This window comes from Rhineura floridana, chromosome 3 (genome assembly GCF_030035675.1).
Source record: "Rhineura floridana isolate rRhiFlo1 chromosome 3, rRhiFlo1.hap2, whole genome shotgun sequence".
Lineage (NCBI taxonomy): Eukaryota > Metazoa > Chordata > Lepidosauria > Squamata > Rhineuridae > Rhineura > Rhineura floridana.
In genome coordinates, this window is record NC_084482.1 from 169,455,585 (window position 1) to 169,478,604 (window position 23,020).

General features: G+C 42.2%; 1 protein-coding gene across 16 annotated transcripts in view; it reads right to left on the reverse strand.

Moving 5' to 3' along the window:
• CHL1 (cell adhesion molecule L1 like) overlaps positions 1-23,020 on the reverse strand; it is a 365,024-nt gene that overhangs the window by 227,042 nt on the left and 114,962 nt on the right. For 15 of the 16 annotated variants that reach the window (XM_061618586.1, XM_061618580.1, XM_061618578.1 and 12 more), the window contains one exon: positions 22,286-22,367. The gene's annotated coding sequence lies outside the window, so the exon portion shown is untranslated. Of the gene's footprint in view, positions 1-7,679; positions 7,786-22,285; positions 22,368-23,020 lie in introns of all 16 variants that reach the window. The other variant, XM_061618584.1, reaches the window with a different exon arrangement.

The following is a 23,020-nucleotide window of genomic DNA, read 5'->3' on the forward strand; positions in this document are numbered from 1 at the left end:
ACGGCGGGGTATAAATAAAGTTAATAAACAAATAAATAAATAAATAAATTTTAATATATTCCAAGCACTTGTTGGCTTTTCTTAATAATTATTTTAACTAGACACCAGATTATCCGCAAATTCTCTCAATATTTTTCCTATTTTTTTCCTTTTTGACATACATTTTACTACTACTGCAGCCATGTTTTGGAAAAAAAAATCTGAATTATACAGAATTAGCACCAAAGCTCAGAGATAGATTATCTGCATTGCATGCAGAAAGTTTCAGGTTTAATCCTCAGCATGTCCAGATAGATTCCAGGTTCCTGATAGATTGCACAGGATGTTCCTCTTTCTTAGGTCTTGGTTCTATATCTTTCATATTTAGGGTTGCCATATTCCAGTTCCACAAATCCGGGCAGGTTAATTTGCATATTATGCAAATTATTTGCATGTTATGCAAATGTTTGCGTATTAATATTTGGATTGTCCAGTTGTTTTGTTTTTGTGCCTAGGAATTACCACCAAAAGCTGGGGAAAGATGTGAGAAATCTTTTTTTTTAAAGCAACATTTTCAGCCTTAAATGCCTAGACTCTAGTTTCCAACACTATGGAGTATTTATTGATTGATTAAGAGAATTTATATCCTGCCCTTTTGCTGTTAAAAACAGAGCTCAGCACAGCTTACAAATATAATAAAAACAATAAAAATACACAATCAATATAAAAACATAATAAAAACACAAAATAGCAACAAACATAAAGTAAGTCAGGGCAGCAGCACAGTTAACCATAACATATACAATATATTTCAGAGATGTGGTGGGTGGAGAAAAACAAGCCAAAATGTTAGGAAAAGGAGTCTTTCACACTACATGCTCAGTTCTAAATACTGTTGCAGCAAGTTTTACAAGTTCCTCCAGTATTCCACTGGTGCAGGCACTCAGACATTCAAAGTATCTGTATGTTGCTTAGGTTTTATAAAAGCAGAGCTTTGCTTAACTCAAAATTTCTCAACCACATCTACACAGGTTCCACCTCCATACTCAAAATGAAACTGGGCCTGGAAGTGTGCAACAACCCCACACATACCTTGCTAATTAGATTACCAATGCCAGGATGTCTGTCTTATCGACTACTCTCCTGCTCCCCCACACACACACCGGGCATCATGAAAGACCCAGTCCTGGGCTCAGAAAGAAAATAAATATCTGGTCCTCTTCAAAGTATTGATAAGCCTCTTGTTTTAATTGAAATAATAATTATAAGTTCTTGTTCTTATCACTAATGGGAGTTAATTACCTTGCATATGCTGCTGTTGCTTCTATGGCTGTGAGGTTAAAGATAAGTGAAATGTAAATAGGAAAAAAAAACATAGAAGGCAGTAACACTTTCCTAAATGTAATACCATACCAACCACAACAAGATTCCTATGAGTAAGGCAAAAAACTAAGCATCTCACAACCAGTCAGGATTCCTAACCAAAACCCAAAAATATGATAAATGAAGAAATATGTATATAAGCATGACTATCAAATATATTTATTATTTACACAAACTGTAAAGATATTTATAGTGCAATCCTAAATTTATTTATTCAGAAGCAAGTCCCAGCAAATTCAGTGGGGCTTACTCACACAGGGACAGAACTGCAACCTCAATTGATAAGCAACTTCATTCACACAACCCAAAATTCCAAATCATGCCACTTTACACTGTTTTGCAACTGTTTATACTTGTTTTATGGTCACTGGATTTTAAATGGCTTTATTTCTTGTTGTGAGCTGCATTGGTTTCCAACCCTACCTCACGGGGTGTTGGAAAGACTCCATACACGCACACGCACACACAGCAGATGTATAAATACACACAGCCCATATAATAGTTTATTGTCAAACCAGTTGGTCATTGCAGAAAAATCAGTATTAGTTTTTAAAAAATCAGTATTACTTTCCTACAGAATAAAAACTGTAATACCTAAGTAAGCCCTGCCTACTTGCTTTAAAATAGGACTGGAGACAGAAAGAGTTAGAACACAAACATAATTCTTTTTTACATTCACTCCGAAGTCCCATTGATTTTCAGCACATTCATAACCATGTCTACTCAAAGTAAGTCCTATTGAATTAAATGGGATTTACTTTGGGCATATGGGATTAGCATTGCTTTTACAAAAAGCAAGTATTGGCAAGTATTGGGAAACACTGCCCAAGTTCTGACTCCTGCACACAAGAGGGAAAAAAACTGAAATGTATATACTTACCCAATTTATGTGATTTTCAGATAAACGGGGGGTGGGGTGAAACCACCATTTTGTTTTCTAGTCACTGCCTCAGCTCAATGAAACTGAAACAATCCTGGCTTCACTGATTGGCTGCAATGCTGAATGGGCGGGGTTAAAGCTATGAAGTGCTATAGTAATGTATGCTGTTTAAAGAAAGATTTAACAGTCGGGGGGGTGGCTGACTTTTTATGTATATCTCGAGAACCGGACCACCTAGAAACTTAATTTTTTTTTAAATTAAAGCTGCGAATCCGGGCCACGTAAGGGGCTAGCCGGGCGCCCGGTGGCATGCATAGAATCCGGGTAAAACCCAGCTATCCGGGCAATATGGCAACCCTATTCATATTCCTTTGAAACACAAATTAGGTGTAGGTTACCTACAGTATATTCTACGGTACCTGTAGCATTTTGGAGTAACTGCATTAACATCTTTTAATATTGTGTCAGATTGCTTAAATGGCTATCAGATCTGGGATAGTATGCGCCACAAATCTATCAAATCTAAATAACCAAGGAAGGTATATTGACCCATGTGATCCACAGATAAGGCTAGGCATTTTCACTTAAATCAGTTTCTGAAACAAAACCCTCCCTGTAAATATGAAAGCTCTTTAAAATTTCTGTTTCAGTGAACAACTCTATTGAAAGTCCAAAGCCTATATGTGTTTGTGGTTCATATGTAGACCCCATTTCTAATTTTTTTTAAAAAAGATATTTATCTTTTGGCCTAGTGAAATAGGGGCCACTATGACTTTCTTTGAACTTTTCAAAAGCATGATTGTGGATTTCAAAGGCCTATTATCAGTAGGAAATAGCCAGTGCCAGTTAATTAAGATATTATCACCACACTGGATTCAAAGGAGGTCTCTTGTATGAAAAAAGATTGAAAAGGATCGGAGACTCACTTCCTAGACATGTACCAGGGCCCTACAGCCAGAAAGAAAAACACACAGTAAGATGTGATAAGGAAACACTACAGCTTAAGCATCCCATACTGTCCTTTCTCATGCCAGTCAAGTAACATCCCACCCTCAGGAAGAACTACGGCATCTGTCTAGCACAACCATTTCCAAATTATGGTGGGCCCTTGTGCAAGGAATGTCCCCTTTAATTTTGTTAGGACACATTATAGATGGTTCTGGGATTGGGACCTCCACTCAGGCTGAGCCTAGCACAGCATTGTTGTTGTTTCCCTGTGGGCCCCTGAAGGCATCTAGCCCTTATCAAGTGCCTGACCCACCATTTGCAGCTGCCTTATAGTGTCATGTTGGTGGGCCCTTGATCCAGAGGCAGGCTTCCAGACAACCCCCAGCAACCTCAATCCTAATACAGCAATCTCATCACTGGCTTTTGGCGTTCTTAATCTCCACACTACAATATAACACACTAAAGCAAAAGCAATGTGTACTGCACTTATGAAATCTAGCTTTGATGTAATTTTTAGGTCTGTTTGCATCTGTTTCCTGTCCAAGGGCACTAACTGGGCTTTGATGACCCTATACTCTTGAGTTTGTGGGCTATTTATATTAAATTCTAATGAAAGAAAGTGATTTACGAGGTTTAATACATGATTCATTTGTTACCTCAGCATTTAGCCTTATTGTAAATTTCTTACATACTTTTCTATTTCCTTTTTTCCCTCTGTGTGTGTATAATTTAAGATTTTATACAGCCAGTATTCTTTGTTCCTTAAATATTGATTGTTTTTAATTTGAGAAGGAACATAGATATAAGAGACCATTCTCTGGATTTTTCCTCCATTAACATGACCTGCTTTCTATTTCCCTAGGGCAAAAAGCCATTCCACTGAGGGCATGTAATTTGCTTCCTTCATTGAATTTTTCCTCTGGTGATTTGTGTTGCTGTGTTGCATATTCTCACTGATTTTGTTTCAAGTCACCTATTTTTAACATAGTCTGCAGACTTGCTTATTTCAGCATTAAAATAGGATTTCAGCTTTCAATTTGCTGAAAATAACACACCACCACCTTTGATGGGATTATGCTTTTCCCCCCTTTCTTTCTTTTTTGATTGCTGAGGTCCTTACAACATTTCACTGCCATCCTCTTATGTGTTTTCTTCAGTATGCATAAAGGAACTCAGCATGGTTGTCTATTCTCCTTGCTTTTTCTTTATCAATGTTGCCTATCAAAACAGCAAGTGTGCAGAACAGGCCTACGAAGCAATGGGAACACAGACAATGAACTTATGTACACTGATAATAATGAGAACATCCATCAAGGCAATTGCTGTCATTAATATTAATAATAATTAATAAAGAGAATGATTGTATCAAAAGAAATGTCATATAGAAATTGATTTTACATGGTGTATTAAAGGCTCATGGCTTTGCAGATTGGGGGCACACAAAAGGACCTTTTATCTCAAGGTTATCAATTCAAATGCAGCCATGGTCGATAGTGGGTGAAAGCCAGCTGGGGGTGGATTTTGACTTTGTGACTCCGGTCCACTTTCTAAAAGACATATCTTTATGTCAGCAGACAGTTGTCATTACAAGGATTGTTCCTTTGTTATGTGCACAGTCTTGGCCCTTAAACTTGTTTGTCATTGTATTTGATACTCCTTGGTCCGACCCTTCTATTAGGTAGAATGAGACAGCCACCTCAAGCAACTGGTTTGGGGTGTCATGAAAGGGCAGCAAATTGTTGACTATTTATTATTATAATAGTTCATGGGAGATGGAGAGGCACTTGGGGGATGTCCTGCCTCAGGTGCCACCACACCTTGGTCAGCTGTCAATATCTATGCACCTTGACTGGAGGTGGGGTTGTGCCATTTTCTGCTTTGCCTGGGGCAACTGTCGAGCCCCAGCTCCCTCAAGGGAACCAAGGTAGGGGGCTGGATGAGTTGTAGATCTCTCAGTTAGAGCAAGGGGAAGAAACAGAGGGCGTAGACACTTTCGAGGATCATGGGGGAGGGGGTGTGGTTGACTCTGTGCCAGTTCCCACAGACAGTTCTCCTGCCAAAGAAGACGTCGTGCCACCTCCAGCCGCCTTAATAGAGCCATTGGAGGATGTCCTGGCGCGCGCACCAACTCAAACCCACCTGAACTCCCCTCTTGAAACTTCAAACGCATCCCCGCCTCCTGAAGCCGAGCCAGCACCTATCAGATGAGCAGACAGAGACGTGCCCCCTTTCACCCCGTGCGAGACGTCACGAAAAGCGCCTCGTCCAGAGGGAGACTCCTCAAAGGAGTCAGAGATTATGGGCGAAGACCTTTCCTACTTAAGCCAGCGCCCCCCTGATCTGGGTGCTGAGTTAACTTTCTTTACATGCTGCAGAGTATGCTTAGGTAGCTTAGTTAGGGACAGTAGTGAGTTACAGTGGCAAGGTCTATGAAGCACGCTGCCTTTGATGTCTCAATTACTCTAATAAAACAAGAATTAATTTCATCCTCGTCTCCGTCTCGTGAATCGCACTCTGGGCAGGACAGCAACCAAATGTCCTGGATCAGCCCTGCTTAGCCTTTTTCAGTTTTGCAATAGAACATAAAAACAGTTCAAAATATCACTAAAACATTTTGTGGGAAGGGGTTCAACCGCATTACAACTGATCTAAAAATGTTGTGACAAGCCTGGACATACTTTATCTTGGCTAAAGACAATGCCAGCTCTAGTTTTTGGGAGGTCCATGGACAAGGTACTCTCAATTGGTCCTCCTTCTCCTCACAAAATTATACAGTGGGAGGGTACCTTGGAGGTCATCTGGCCCAACCCACTGCTAAGTGCTGGATCTGCAATGCAGGAGGCAACTACAGCAGATGACTGACCAGTCTCTGTTGAAATATCCCAGCAAAATACCTCCCCACCTCCTAAGGCAGTCTCTTCCTCTACCAGCAATTAGAAATCTGCTACCCTTGAATTTTCACCCATTGGTTCTGGTTCTGTATAGTGTGGGATATCTTTGAATAGACCATTATTCACAAGGATACACTTTTAAATCGTACATATCCCTTTGCAGGTCACAACATCCCCAACTATGTAAAGGGCAAAGTGTGGAAATATTCTAGAGCATTTTGACCCTTCCTTTCATCTGGGACAGCACAATGCTATGCAGCACATCAGATACAATGTTAGGCAAATGAAGCCCATTAGAGTTAGGGAAATATTTCCCATCACATAGCAGATCCTAGACAATCAGGGATTACTTTACAAAGCTAACAGTTTCTCAGTCAGATCACTAAAACTGTTAAAAAATAGCCAGACACTCCATTCTGATGAGGCTTGCTATGAAAATTAATGCTCAGCACTAACACTTCAGTGCAATTCTGACAAGCACCTACTGAAAGTTGACCAAGCTGCACCTTCATACATCCATGGAAACTCTCCCTCCTCACATTACATTTGCACAATTAGTTATCAGGTTCCTAAATTTGATTGGAGCTAGTGCAGCTGAAATCCTTTCCATTGATGTACAGGTCTAAACCAGCTAACCACCCCTGGAGATATGAGTGGTTTTGCAGGAGTACTGCAAATGTAAATGAAGATATAGCTTGTGTCAATTATCTAGCTGCTAAATATAATATTTTTCCACTTTTATTTCCCTGGAGAACCTTTGCGGCATGCAGAAATTCAGCTTGTGCATTTTTTCCTGGCATGGAGATGCAGTCATGGGGAAAGATGCACATACCTGAGTTTCAGCAAGTCATGCAGTTCTGTCAGAATAAAAGCAAAGCAAAGCAACTGCAGTGTTTTGAGATCCAGGAGCATTATTTAAATAAATCAAAGTGCAATGTAATTAGATATTCTGAAGACATATTTACCTGTGCAGCCTCAAATTGTCAAGTAAATAGATCAGGCCACATTCTGTCAACCAAAAAGTGATCCAACCCAAAGAATGCTGTTCATTAAATCCGCTTGCCCTTATAAAATGTCCTTGGATTGCTTAATTAGATTCAGACTTGCAAAATTAAGCATTGGCTGTAAGTTTTGTCTGATTTAGTTTCTTCTATGAGTGTCTATTGTGTTGCCCTTTAGGGTCTGCTCATATATCTAATATGGTTGCATTTTGGGGAGCTAGATGTTTCCGTCTGGAATTTCTATTCCAGAAATGTAACCTCTATATTTTATTTCACTTTATTTTTTTCTTGCCAAACAAACAGTGAGCTAAGGGCAATGAAACAGGCTGGACGACGGCTAGAGTGCTAGTGGTGAAAGACATGCTGTGAGGCTGATCGGGCACAATTAAAACATCATAACCCTGCCTACTGTGTGGCAGTGAGGCTGGCGAAGAAGGCCCACTTTTCTGCCTCCACTGCATCCTCAAACAGCCGTCCAGTGGAGCTTTTCCATATTGTCAGGGTCTGTTGACATCAACTCCAGGAAATGGAGTTTTAGACCCTTCAGAGGCCCACTGTGAATTGTTTGCAAGGCACTTTGAGGGTAAAGTTGCTCACCTCCGTAGCAGTCTTGATGCCCCATCCACATCTACTGTAGTCCCCAAGTAGGTGTCCAGTGCAACGTCTGCTGCAGCTTCTTGGGAACGGTTTCAGTTGATGCGGCCTAATGACATAGACAAGGTGCTTGAGATGATGCAGCCAGCAACCTCTCCTCTCGACCCTTGCCCTTCATGGCTTATTATTTTATTATTTATTTATTTTATTACATTTTTAGACCGCCCAATAGCAACAAGCTCTCAGGGCGGTGTACAACAGGGTAAAAACAGATTAAAATACATGTGGGTATGAGTACAATACAATAGAAAACATTTTTAAAAACAAAATTAAGACAAAAAATTAAAATATTATTAAAGCTTGCCGAGGGGGTTTGATTGAGTGGATCCAGGGTGTGGTCAACACATCATTGTGGGAGGGAGTGGTTCCAGCTGCCTTGAAAGAGGCGACCACTCCTGAAAAAGCCCACCCTGGACCCATTGGTTTGTGACAACTACCGCCTGGTTACAAATACCCCCCTTTTAGGGAAGGTGATTGAGAGGGCTGTGGTGCAGCAATTCCAAGTACTATTGGATGAAACACATTATCTTCATTCATTCCAGTCTGGGTTCAGGCCTAGTTATGGGACTGAATCGGCCTTGGTTGCCTGATGGATGACCTTTATTGGAAGAAGGACAGGGGGAGTGCGACCCTGTTATTCTTACTTGACCTTTCAGCGGCTTTTGATACCATTGACCAGGGCCGGTTCTAAAGGGCAGCTGGGTGGGGCACTGGCCCAAGGGCCCCTGGAGCTACAGGGGGCCCTGAGGGGCCCCTCCGCTCACCTTCTGCAATCCGTGGCAGCAGCTACAGATCGCAGGACAGGAGCTTCTACCTGGCTGCCATTCCCTCGCCCCACCTACCTGTCTCCTGTCTTTTAGCATTGCCCTTAATGAAGATGGCGGCTGAGGTTTCCCTAAGGTGCTGAAGCCCCTGCTGCCATCTTGGTTGATGGCAGAGATGCATGCGCGTAGCACGCACGCATGCCATCAACCAAGATGGCAGCGGAAGCTTCATCCCCTTAGGGAAACTGTGGCCACCACCTTGGTTAATGGCAATGTTAAAAGACAGGCGACAGGTAGGTGGGGGTTTTGGGGGCTGCGCGCGCGCACACGTGTGCACATGCACGCACGCACACATGCGCACACACACACACGCACACACACACACACACACACATGCACACACACACACACACTAGGGCCTGGGGAAAGCTGATGCCCAAGGGCCCCAACATTCCTAGGGCTGGCCCTGCCTTTGACCATGGTATCCTTCTGGGCCGACTTGGTGAAATGTTTATTGGAGGCACTATTTTACAGTGGTTCTGATCCTATCTCTATGGTTGCTCTCAGAGAATAGCATTGGGTGACTGTCTTTCGGCCCCTGGCAGTTATGCTGTGGGGTGCCGCAGGGTACCATCTTGTCCCCCATGCTGTTTAACATCTATATGAAGCCCTTGGGACTGGTCATCAGGAGATTTCAGGCAAGGTGTCAGCAGTATACTGACGATACCCAGCTCTATTTCTCCATAACATCTTTATCGGGAGAGGCCATGCAAGTCCTGGACCGCTGCCTGGACTCAGTGGTGGGCTGGATGAGGGCCAATAAACTGAGTCTGAATTCTAGCAAGACGGAGGCACTGTGGGTTGGTGGTTCCTGAGTTCAGATAATTGGTCAGTTGTCTGCTTTGGATGGGGTCGTACTTCCTCTGAAAGAGCAGGTCCGTAGCCTGGGGGTGCTCCTGGATCCATCTTTGTTGCTAGAGGCCCAGGTGACCTCCAAAGCTAGGAGTGCCTTTTACCAGCTTTGGCTGGTAAACCAGCTGTAGCCATTTCTGGACCGGGATAGCCTGACAACTGTTGCCCACACACTGGTAACCTCCAGGCTGGATTACTGTAATCCACTCTATGTGGAGCTGCCCTTGAGGTTGGTCCAGAAGTTGCAGCTGGTGCAAAATGCGGTGGCAAGACTGCTCACTGGGGCAGGGTATCGCTAATATGTCACCCCACTTCTGAAAGAATTGCACTGGCTGCCCATTTGCTACTGGGCCAAGTTCAGGGTTCTAGTTTGGTGTACAAAGCCTCATACAGCTTGGGACCGGGATACCTGAAAGACCATCTTACCCCTTATATACCCAGTTGATCACTGCGCTTTGCAGGTGAGGGCCTCCTGCAGATACCATCTTATCAGGAGGTCCGTTCTGCACAACATAGGAGATGGACCTTTAGGGTGGTGGCACCTACCCTGTGGAATTCCCTCCCTTTAAATATCAGGCAGGTGCCATCTCTGTTATCTTTTCGGCATCTTTTGAAGACTTTCCTTTTTCAACAAGCCTTTTAGGTTGAGACCTTTCCCAGTCTGCATCTCTGTTAGAATTGCTTTTTAATGTTTTTTTTTACTTTTTTTAACAATATGTTTTTAACCCTTTTTTAAATATCTTTAAAGCTTTTTTAAAAAAATGTTTTTAAAGTTGTTTTGTTTTAATGTATTTTAAGGTCTGTTTTTATGATGTTTTAAAGTGTTTTTAGTGCTTTTGTTTGCTGCCCTGGGCTCTTGCTGGGAGGAAGGGCAGGATATAAATCAAACAATAAATAAATAAAAATAGTTTAGCAAGCCACAATTAGTTTTCAAGGTTATTCCATAAAAACAGAAGTCACAGATGTCTTCATCATGACAGTGCTCTATGATACCTTTGCTTTTCAACCTGACCTTACCACCACATGTGTGACTTGCTTCTGGATAATTCATTGTAGACAGTGTACCCAAGGGCAAATGGAAAAGCAAGCCCAATATTTCTTGCAGGTCATGCCATTAATGTTAAATTCTGAGTAATGTACAATTCAAGATTTGCGTTGCTAATCCATTCAGCACTCTGGGAGGTGCTGCGTCTCCTGGGGAGCATTGTCCACCAAGATGAATTGTGAGAACCTCTGGAAAGCTTTTGAAGGGGGTAGTGGGAGGTCTTGACACCATCTGTTCCCAGTCCCTGCGGAGGACCAGCTACTAAGCTAAGTCTGAACTGACCTTTCCTTCAGGCACAGTTAAGCTACACATTTGACTAGTCCTTGCTAAATGAGAGGAAAGATAGAAAAAATGGGAATGTTCCCTAGGGTAATCTCAATTATCTGTTTGCACGTAAGAAGGGTTTGCAGCCACATGTGTAAACTGTGCAAAGAAATGTATTTCCATGATTGACAAATATATACATCTCAAATGTTTTACATCCTCCATTCTTTAGCCTTCATATTTTTCCACCTCCGTAGCCAGTGTAGTTGGTCATACTTCTAGTTTTTCATCTCTAATTCCCACATAAATGCTTTCGGGCTACAAACAGGTAATGGATTTTGGAGAGAGTTGAAAATGGTTTAAAAGAGGGATCACTGCCTGTGGTGTATACACTCATCCAATTTCCACTGGAAATCCATCAGATTTTGCAGATTTGTGCATTGTTTTTCATTTGAACTAACATGACAGAAAAGGTGGTGTGTGCATTTGTTGATTTGTTGGTATTAAGATATAGGTGTATTTATATGCCATTTAAAAGAAAAAGAGGTGTGTGCATGTGTCAAGCTACTTTCACCTTTCTTAAAAACTATGTCTGTCTGTGTGTGTATGTATGTATATATATATATATATATATATATATAAAATGTCTATAATGAGCACACATATATAGCAAAGTAATTTTCTGAGTGTGAATACTAATATAGACAGACAAGGTACAAACCATACACAAGACGAAGGTTTCAGTGGGCTTGTACAAAACAAATTTAAAAGAAACGAGGAAGATTCCAAAAGAGCTAAATGAATGGAATGCTGACTGACTGTTCAAGGAGGGAGATGGAAAATCAAGGGGAACAGGGTGGAATGGCATATTCTAAAAGTGAGCATGGCTGGCTGGCATTGTGAACAGGAGCACTCCACAGTGAAACACTGTGCCACAGATCGCACTTGTACTCATCTAAAACAGGAAGTGTACAATGTCTTAGCAAGCTTGGCTGACTTGAACTGTCAGGGTGGGACATGGAATGAGGAGCGCTTAAAGTTGAAAACATCAGGACTCAAAGCCTACATGGAAGCCATCCTCCTATTCTCTCCTCAGAGCCTTGTCAGTTCACTGCAGGTGCATGAAAGACACTCTGCATGTCTCAAAGATAACCTGCCTTCTGGCCAACTAGCACAGAAAAATAATCCCTTGCTGACATGTGGCTTAGATCTCAAGGCCAAGCACTGTTTTCTGGTATGAATTCTGGAGCCCAGCCTCATCTGAAATCAGGCCACAAAGCTGGCTCTCACTGTCAGAGTGTCCCGGCCACTTGAGTTGCAAATCAGAAACATTATTTCACATCCACACAGATACTCCAAGGTACATCTAGAAACATGCCAGACTGTAAAAATGGCAAGCATCAGCCATTAAGGACACTTGCCCTTGAAAGCTGCTTTCAATAAAGTTCCATCTTCAGAGATGAGAGTCCTTCTCCCTTCATGCATTATTAATTAATTTATTATTACAGTTATTATGATCTTTATGAAGTGTACTGAAGCTCTATTTATCCAAGATCAGCTATTTTTTAATGACCCATCCCCATCGCCAAGGCCACTTCTTTAAACAAATTGGTTGGCTTTTCTTAAGCAAGTAGATGAAGGACGTTTTGATACCTCACATCAATGACTACTTCAGTACGAAATATGCATGGAATTTTAAAGCAAAAACTGGATACCACAGCTTAAAACACCAACCACAAATATTTACTGAAATGTACCTTTCAAAAAAAAAAAATGAAGGGGAAAAGGATCAAGGGTATGAACTAAATACAAGGGAAGATTTCTGAAAGCCCATTTCAATACAAACAGCAATTTAGCCTGAGCAGAAAAAGAAGCTTTACATACAAAAGAGGGTGCATTTAACTATGTACTATGTAGTTTTATAGCACGTATTTATATGCGGGGAGGGGGGGAATCCCTGTGAATGATCGGACCAAGGGTTCATGCTCTGGTCAGGCAAAGCATGGGTCAAATTAAAAGGTCTGTGCAATTGAAAACTGTTTAAACACAGTTGGGAATTTGCATGTAAAAGAGAGAGAAGTTGAGAAAGAAAGAAAGTTGAGACAGAATGGGGGAACAAAGTGTTCTCTAAACTTCCCTTTGACTGAAAGAAGAAATTGGGTTGTATGAAGAACAAGACAATGTATCTAACAAAACGTATGAGCAAACTTTTTTTTTTTGTAAGTGGACTCATTCAAAATTTCATTGAAAGCTCCTATTTTTATTAGCTTTCTGTGAGTGGAGTACAGGACCAAGTGGTGATGGACAGATTAGTCTGTTCCTGGTCCATTTCAGTGTTGAATAGGTTCGTTCATAAAGCCATTACATCCCATTTCTGTATTAATATTGATCTACATATTTTAGTTTGCACAGAATATGTGTTTCCTCACAAAATATGCATTTCTAATTTTCTCTCTCTCAAAGTATGCATTTCTAAACACATTTTATCCTAAAATACATGCCTTATATGCATTTTATATGTATTTGTGTAGTTTTATTTGAACCAAGAACTACATCCCAAAATCCAGAAAAGTGCAAAATCTGGAGGTCAGTTGCATTCTGGTCCATAGTCTGGTTATAGTCTGAGAGATGTGGATCAGGTCAGTTCATAACAGAATTCATAATAAATGAATTCCTCAAGCATCCTTATTTGTAAGCTCTCTTTGTTGATTTTTTTTAGCAGAACACCTTTTTATAAAAGTATCCTTTGAGTATAGAGCTCTTAAGAACATAAGGACTATTTTCTAATGAGTCCTGTGAGTGCAAGGATTTCTGCGTGTGAAATGGAACAACCCCTTTTCTTCTCCCCTGGTGTGTACCTCACACCCTCCCCAAATTTGCTCCAGAACAGTTTTAGGGGGTGTACAGGGGGAAGAGAGGAGGAGAACATTTCATTGCACAAGCAGAAATCCTTGTGGTGATGGAACGATTGCCTTAATGCTATGCTCAGTTCCACTCTATGGATATAAAAAGAGCCCTGCTACATCTGACCAAAAGTCCATCTCATCCAGCATCCCATTTCCAGCAAGATTACTCTGGAAAGCCCACAAGTAGTACATTAAAGCATCAGCCATCTCCCATTGTTTTCCCCCCAGCAACCAATATTCAGACCAATGTTGCCTCTGAACATGGAACTTCCATTGAGGTATCATGGCTAACAGCGGCTGATGGTCTATCTTCCATGTATTTGCCTAATCCTCTTTTTAAAGCCATCTCAGCCAATGGCTATCACTGCATCTTGTTGGAATAGAATAACAGAAGTAAATTAAATGACTTTGCCTGCCCATACAATTTGAGTGACCCCATGTTTTAGTATTATGAGAGACAGATAAACATTTCTCTCTGTCCGCTTTCTCCACACCATTTAAAAAACCTCTATCATAACATTTCTGAACCATCATGAAAGGCTGCAAAGATTCCAACCCATCCTTAAAAGCAAACCCATATACAGTACATTGCTATAGTTTAATCTAGACATGACTAGAACATGGTAAGGAGGCTAGGCTCGAGCTCTCTAGATAAGGCCGCAGTTCATGTACCAACCTAAGTTGATCAAAACCACTCCTGGACATTCCTGCCACCGGAGCTTCTGGTCAGTGCTGAGTCCATGAGGTTAATACTGAGTCAGGGAGGCTGCCCAAACTGTGGACTGGTTATTCAGGGGGAGTGCAACTCCATGCAAGGCCAATTGCAATCAGAAAGATGGAAATGAGAGGTTGGGTAGACAGTCCACAAGGAAACCATGGCTGATGCTATTTAAAGCTACTAAGAGGTCCTGAAGACTTAACAGGCTCTCCCACAGCCATTCGATAGTGTAGCATGTCATGCTCCAGGGTGACCAAGGCCATTTCTGTTTCAAAACCTTGCCTGAAGGCTGAAGTCAGATAGAAATGGCTCCAAATAATCAGTATCATCCCAAACATCAGGCAAATAAACAAGAATAGCAATTTTGGGCTCCCATTCATTCACAAGATGTTTACATGAGCAATGGCTGGGAAGTGGGATAAAAATAACACCCAGTAAATGACATCTTCAATGTAAATTACAGGCCAGCATAAATAATCTGCAAAGATTTAGCAACCTTTATTGTTGTCAGTGGACATTGTGCCCCTGACATCTCTTGTTGACATGGCAGCTTAAACTTAGCTTGCCATTTCGAATATTGTAATTACTTGCTGTGTACTTGTGAGGGCAAGAAAATTAATAAATATACTTCATAATAATGACAAAAGCCTTTGTAATTTGTGCTTCTACAGTAAAACAGCCAGAGAGACTTTGACTCTATTGTGGAAGGCTATGCAGAAAATTAATTTCAGACAAATAATTTTGGTTGCGCCCGACTTCTTTTTTCAGTAAGTAACAGTTTGGGCAATGTCATCACCAAGACAGAGCCTTTGATTTCAATGGCCTTTTATCATCAAACTAAGCTTTTTGAAAAAAAGAATCTGAAATCCACTGCTTCCCAGACAAATCTTCTCTAATGTGCAGAATAATGCAAATGTCCGTCAATTTTTCTACATGGCAACCATCAGCAGAGTTTTTATAAAATACTCTCCACTGACACTACCACCCCCTTCAAAGCAAAAGAGAGGTGGCAAAGCAGATTATAAGCATTATTCTTCAAACAAACATCGTTCCCTTCACTTGACCAGAACTAAAAGACAAACCTAGGCATCTCACAATTTTTCCCCATAGTTTCCATGCTTTAAAAGGCATCAGAGCCAATTTCTTGATCCTTTTTTGCATAGGTATAAACATATTGTACAGAATAGGCATTTATACAGTCCTGAATGTTCACATACACAAGAAAGCAAGAGTATGCCATACATGGTTCAACATTCATTCAACCCCAAGAATAAAGAAGCATTTATTTTGAAGTGGTCAGTGCCTGTAACACTGACCATTATTGTATTGTATTTTATTTGGGGACCTTTTTTAATATGTATTCATTCAGATGGGATTCCTGAAAGCGCAAATTTTGAGAGTGTAAACCTGCAACTCAATTACATGCTATCACATCTCTTCAGTTTCAAAGAGATGAATGTGGATATAATAACAGTACAGAATTGCACTCCTAAAACAATTGATTTGCTATGTGTTTACTGAAAACTGCCTTTTTTCCATTTGTGACTTCTAAACTTGCAATGTATTAGCCCTCCAGGCTTGCCATACCAGAAACCAGGGACAGTTCTAAAGGGGGGCCAGGTGGGGCACTGGCCCAAGGGCCCCTGGGGCTATAGGGGCCCCTGGTCCCCTTCTGTGATTTGCAGCAGGATTGCTACTGCGAATCGCATGGCTACAGGTTCGGGGCTCCGCCATTCCCTTGCTTAACCTACCTTGATCTGCGGTTGCGCACACAGTGCTGCCCTTAACAAAGATGGCGGCCGAGGTTTCCCTAAGGGGCTGAAGCCTCTGCCGCCATCTTGGCTGATGGCACTGTGAGCGTGCACCTCTGCCATGAACCAAGATGGTGGCAGAGGCTTCAGCCCCTTAGGGAAACCTCAGCCGCCATCTTTGTTAAGGGCAGCACTGTGTGTACAACTGCAGAACAACTGAGAAAGGTAGGTTAAGCAAGGGAATGGCGGGGCGTGCAATCCGCGGCAGCAATCCTGGCACGAATCACAGAAGGGGAGCACCAGGGCCTGGAGCTTGATTGTGCCCAAGGGCCCCAGCGTGTCTGGGGCCAGCCCTGCCAGGGACTGCTGAGTCAGCCCCAGGCTGTGGCAGTTTCAGTTCCAGGCCTGTCTTACAAGCAGCAGCTTCCTGTGGGCCTTATTCTTTGTATATAATTAGTTATAGTAAAGTTCTTGTTATTGTTAGATCCTCTGTGTGGCCTATTCCTTCATGATACTTTTCTCTGGCAACAAGGATGGGATACTGAAGCACACAGAGTATTTTCTTCATGCATTTTAGAGGCTTAAAGGGAGAGAACATTTCTCCTTAGACTGGATTAGGACATCAGCTTGGGCCTTGTGGAAACCACTGCAAAGCAGTCCAGGTCAGTGTGTATCTTGTGGAATATGGCCACCCAACGGCATCTTGAAGAATTTAACCCTGCATGTCCCAGCAAGTGGGAAAGTTAGCAGCCAGGCTGGAGATTTACTTGGCAGCAAACGGCATTACAGAGTCAGAGAAGAAGCCTGCTGTGTTACTCAGTGTCTGTGGGCCGGACACCTTTGGCCTACCCCAGGCCCTCGTAGCACCAGCAAAACTTACTAATACATCTTATGAGGATATCTTGAATGCTTTACAAGGACATTTCTCTCCAAAACTATCTGAAATAGCACAATGTAATTCTTTCTACAGACGAAATCAGGGCCCACCAGAGAGTGTGTCGCTGTATGTTGCTGAACTTAGACGCATGGCAAAACATTGCAATTTCTCAAACCTTGAGGAGATGCTATGTGATCACCTGGTCTGTGGGTTGCATGATGAGGGCCTGCAAAAGTGTCTATTTGCAAAAGGACAACTCATGTTCAAGACTGCATTAGAGAAAGCTCTGGCTACAGAAGCAGCAGCAGGAAGCGCCCGCGAAGTGTGCTTGGCAAGAAACTCACCCTGTTCAGAAACCCAGCTGGCTAAAGATTCAAATCAATAACTTCTAGAGATCCACAGGCTGCGGTACAAATGTTCATCAACCAGAGTAGGTGCTGCAGGACTTCCAAGATCCAGACAAGTTTCTCCAGTGAAATGTCAGAGCTGCGGCGGATCCCATGACCGGCATATCTGCCGTTTCAGAGGTGCACAGTATCGGTATTATCAAAAAGTTGGGCATATTGAGTGAGTATGCCAAGCCAAAGCGGAAGCAGCCTCCCCCAGAAGTGCAGCGGAAAGGAAAACACCATCAAGGACACAAAGCAGTACCACACACACTGTACAGAAGTGTTCCACTTATGACAATACAGAGGAGGTGATTAACCACATCAAGCCAGGGTTGCAGTACTCCGCCAATGTGAGGAAGGTGAAGGTGACAGTCACCATCCAGGGCACTCCATGCACCATGAATGTTGATTCGGGCTCAGGTTATACTATCATCTCATCAGAAACCTACCAGCAAATATTTCTTTGTGGGGGCCCACAAATTGTCCCTTTCCACTCCAAACTGACTGATTACCAGGAAAATCAGGTTTCAATAAAGGGCGTCGTGAAGTTGAGGTGCGTTACCAAACTTTCCAAACTTTACAGTTATTGGTTGCTCAAGGGCATCACACCAGTCTCCTTGGCTTAGACTGGTTTGAGCCATTGGGCATTGCTGTCACGGGTGTTCACCAGATTGGTGAATCATTATGGGATAGCATTCTAAATGATTCCAAAGCTGTTTTTGATAAAAGTCTTGGGAAATCTAAGGGGTCTCCTATTTCATTGTTCTTGGATCCTACTGTGGCCCCCATCTGTATGAAACCCCGTTGTGTTCTGTTTGCACTGTGAGCAAAGATTGATGCTGAACTTGATTGCCTCATAGAGCAAGGCATCTTGGAGCCAGTATATATCCGACAAGGGAGACACCCACTGTCACTCCATTGAAAGCCAATGGCGACATCCACATTTGTGGTGACTACAAGTGTACTATCAATAAAGCCCTGCATCAGCATCTATATCCAATCCCAGTGGTGAGTCATCTTTTGGCATCACTTTCACAAGGAAAAGTTTTTGCGTAGTTTGACCTGGCCCAGGCCTATCAGCAACTGTCTGTGGATGATGCTACTGCTGATGCTCAGACTACCACCACTCATCATGGAGCATTCAGAGTAAAACACCTCCAGTTTGGTGCTTCTGTGACCCCTGGAATTTTTCAGAGCTTAATGGAGGACATTCTCAAAGGAGTACCAGGTGCCATACCGTATTTTGATGATGTCTTGGTTGCCGGCAACTCCATCACTGAACTTGCCTCATGGATGTGGGATGTACTGCACTGTTTTGCTGTTGCTGGTCTCTGGGTCAAGCATGAGAAATATGTATTTGGTGTTTCCCAAACTGAATTCCTTGGCTACAATATTGATGCCACTGGCATTCGGCCTACCCCGGAAAAATTTAAAGCAATTCATGAAGCTCCAGTGCCCCATAATAAACAGGAATTCCAAGCCTGCTTGGGACTCTTGAATTTCTGTCACACCTTCTTAAAAAATAAGGCTACAGTGGCAGAATCATTGCAACACCTTCTTGACAAGCATGCTGCATGGCAGTGGACAGCCTGGCATTATAAGGCTTTCTGTGATGTAAAACACCTGTTATCGTCTGACAGTGTCTTGGTGCACTATGATGAACGGAAGCCCTTGATTCTCACGTGTGATGCATCTCCAGATGGTATTGGAGCTGTTCTGAGCCATCAACTTGAGGACTCTCGTGAGGTGCCTATCGCTTTCTACTCCAGAACAATGTCTTCAATAGAACGGAATTATGCCCAAATTGATGAGGCCCTAGGTATTGTGGCTAGCGTAAAAAAATTCCATGACTATGTCTATGGTTGACCATTCACTATTGCTACTGACCACAAGCCGTTATTGGGATTGTTTGCTCCTAACCAGCAGACACCTCAAATATTATCTCAACACATGTTGCGGTGGGCATTTTCCTGAATGCGTATGATTATACATTGCAACATCGGGCTGGCAGGAGCATTGCCCATGCTGATGCTTTGAGCCTTCTTCCTCTCTCTTCTGCTGGGGTTGATGAAACCCCTCTGCTGGATATGCTGTTAGAGTCATTACTGGAACCACCCCTCCATGATGGGAATATTGCCACTGTGTCATCCAAGAAGCCAGTTCTTGCCCATGTTCGATGGCCATTAGGGAAGCTTGAGGAGAAATTCAGACCATTTGTATCCAAACAACATATATCAGTGCACAAGGGATGCCTCCTATGGGGAAATAGAGTTGTCATTCCTACTGTGTTGAGACATCGGGTGTTGTAGGGTGTGAATGAAGGCTCTGGGACGCAGCTATGTATGGTGGCCCAAGATGGACAGCGAGATTGAAGAATGCATCAAGAGATGTGAGAAGTGTCAGGTTTCAAGACCAGCTCCACTACATGCCCCAGTGCACCCATAGGAATCAACAAAAACACCATGGTCATGGCTTCATATGGACTTTTCAGGCCTCTTCCAGGGACAAACTTTCTTGATTGTTGTTAATTCATACTCCAAATGGTTAGAAGTGGTTCCGGTATCATCAATAACATCTCGTATTGTTATCAAGACCTTACACAGGCTTTTCACAACACATGAGATGCTAAACACCATTGTCTCAGACAATGGGGCCCAGTTCACATCTGCAGAATTCTGCACATTCCTGGATAATGGACTGATTTGGCATGTCACTTCAGCCCCTTTTCATCCAGCAACCAATGGCCAGGCCGAGAGGATGGTCAGGACAACAAAGGATGCATTGAAATGGATTGTAGAAGGTGACTGGGACCGACGCCTTGCAAGTTTTCTCCTGACACAACACATCACACCTTGTGCCACAACTGGAAGGAGCCCAGCTGAGGTATTAATGAACAGATGACTTAACAACTCTGCTTGATCGGTTGCATCCTGACTTGACCGACGACCAACCAAGGGAGTCCGTTGCAGTTCAAGAACCTGCACGGGTGTTCACCCCAGGTGACCCAGTGTATGTCAGGAACTGCGGTGCTGGTGAAACATGGATTTCTGCCACTGTGACCCAAGCCATGGGCCCATTGTCCTACACGGCTCAAACACCAGACAGCCATGTGTTACATCGACATGTGGACCAGATGAGAGTTTGAAACCCAGGTCCATCAGCTCTCTCTGAGGGTGCTGGAAATACTCAGAAAGAGAAAATGAGCCAGTGGCTGCTCCTGATGCCAGACAAGAGCAGTTGTGCTTGGACCCTGAAGTGGACCAGCATGAACCAGAGCCAAATGGGGAACTAGGGAATGCACCATCAGCTTCAATGCAAAATTGTCATCGATCGGCCCACACCAGGGCTCGTCCCAAGTATCTTCAGGACTATGAGAGCTAGGGGGAGGGGTGTAGTGTATTGGTCCTCTAGGCTTGCCATACCAGGAACTGCTGAGTCAGCCCCAGGCTGTGGCAGTTTCAGTTCCAGGCCTGCCTTATAAGCAGCACCATGCTCTGGGCCTTATTCTCTGTATATAATTAGTTATAGTAAAGTTCTTGTTATTGTTAGATCCTCTGTGTGACCTCTTCCTTCATGATACTTTTCAAAACTTACCCCCTGCAAACCTATTTCTGTTTATTCCAGCTGCAATACCATAGCAAAGAAATATTCTGTAGCACTTCTGATGTAATAAGCCAGAATAAAAGCACAAATGGGTATACTGAAATGTTCAACTTTCCCCAAATATAATTTCTCTCCCTGTATTTAGAACTCCCAAATCCACGTGGATTCATCCTTAAAAACACGATGCAAAGATTTCCAGAGGGCAATCCATTTTAGTCTGTTGCAGCAAAAAGAACATATAGTCTTGTAGCACTTTGAATATTAATAAATTTATTGTGGCAAAAGCTTTTGTGGATTATAGCCCACTCCATCAGATACATGAAGTGTTGTTGTGTGCAAGTTTCTTCACAATGAACAGAATTTTCTTAATCTACTTTCAAATGGGCTATAGACTGGTAGATCAGGCTCTCTACAATGTCATTCCTAAGAGAAAGGGTTTTATAACATACAATCAATCCAGAATTCTGTAGAGAAAGACACTCTCATAGCAGCCCACAATCAAGCTATAATTTTTTCCATGTACTTAGCTCACAGTAAAAAACAAACTCAGCATTGAATAAGCTCTGTGACTATACCATAAGATGGTCTAGGTCTGGGGTCACCAACTGCAAAGACCTTCAGTGGTGCCCCAAGCAAGTAGCCCAGAATCTGAGCTTTCATTATTATTATTTTTTAAGTAAGTATCTAGCCCTTTTGGAAAGAAAGTTATGGAGCAAAATACTCTTCTAAGTGATTTATGTGAAATGAGCCAGTCTGGTTGCTCCTCCCTATCAGTATTAATAGCCAATGAGTGAACTCAGAGCTGTGATTGATAAGTGAGTTGTTTTGTAGCCTTGGCTTTGGTTTAGTGTTGGCATTGGGGAAAAACAGGCACTTCTTTTTCTCCAACATGGCAGGCAAAAATTCAACAGATCAAGTCTTTTCTAGTATGGAAATACAATTATGGGAAAAGCTTCAATGTGACTCTAATCCTGTGTTATGCCACGCCCCCCACTGCAGCCATTTTGTGACTGGTGCCCTCAGCACTGTCTCAAAAATTGAAATGTGTCCTCTGGTCCAAAATGTTTGGTGACCCCTGATATAAGTTCAATGAAGGTATTCTTACAATTATATATAACCGGGGGAGGGGGGAATCTTTCAGAAATCTTCTCATCTGGGCAGTTTCTATCATCTTCATTTAAATACATAGCCTATTAAAAGTGAATTAAAATTTGTGTATCTAACAAATGGTTCCAGACATCAACATCAACATCTTGCATGATTTTGTTTGTTTACTTGATTGTTTTTTAAAAAAAGAAAAGAAGATATAAATATTCTAACCAGTAACACCAGCTCCTCCTTTTTCAAGCCCTGGATCAGATGATATATTCAAATCTGTTTCATTCTTCTAAGTTCACAGCACCTTTAGACAAATGAAATATAAGAAAAAATGTGATGTTAACATCAGACTTGCCAATGTCTCTGACAGACTTTGGATTTAGTTAGTAATGACAGGAATAATAAATCATCTTGTAGGGTTTTTTTATTTCCATTTGCTTTCATTTCTATAGTGAAACTTGTCTTTGAACCAACATGACCTCTGCCATAATAACTTCCAATCTGAATAACAGATTTTTTTTATATTTTCAGTATTCTCACTTTCCCCCCTTCCAGAAACTGATACCACGTTTGAGAAGGGCTCAGTAACTCAGGGTAAATGCCACATAACCAATGAATAACCTTGTACTTTGAGCAAAATGATTAGGCACATTCATGGAGAGTTATAAATGGCTCTTGGCCATGTTAATTAATTTGAATCTTCACTTTCAGACACAGAATGGCTTGGCATAACAAATTCTGTATCAAAAATATGGCCTGGCTATCTCTTTCATCATCTGATTGTGAACTTCCAGGTGCAGCCTGCTGGCCACTGCTGAAAATAAAATAGTGGAGTAGAAGAACAGAAGAAGCCCCTATGTAAGACTATTTATTCATTTAGCCCCGTGATTTTGTAATCTGCCCTGGGACCTATAGGTGAAGGATGGGCAAATAATAATGATAATGTCTAGTTTTACT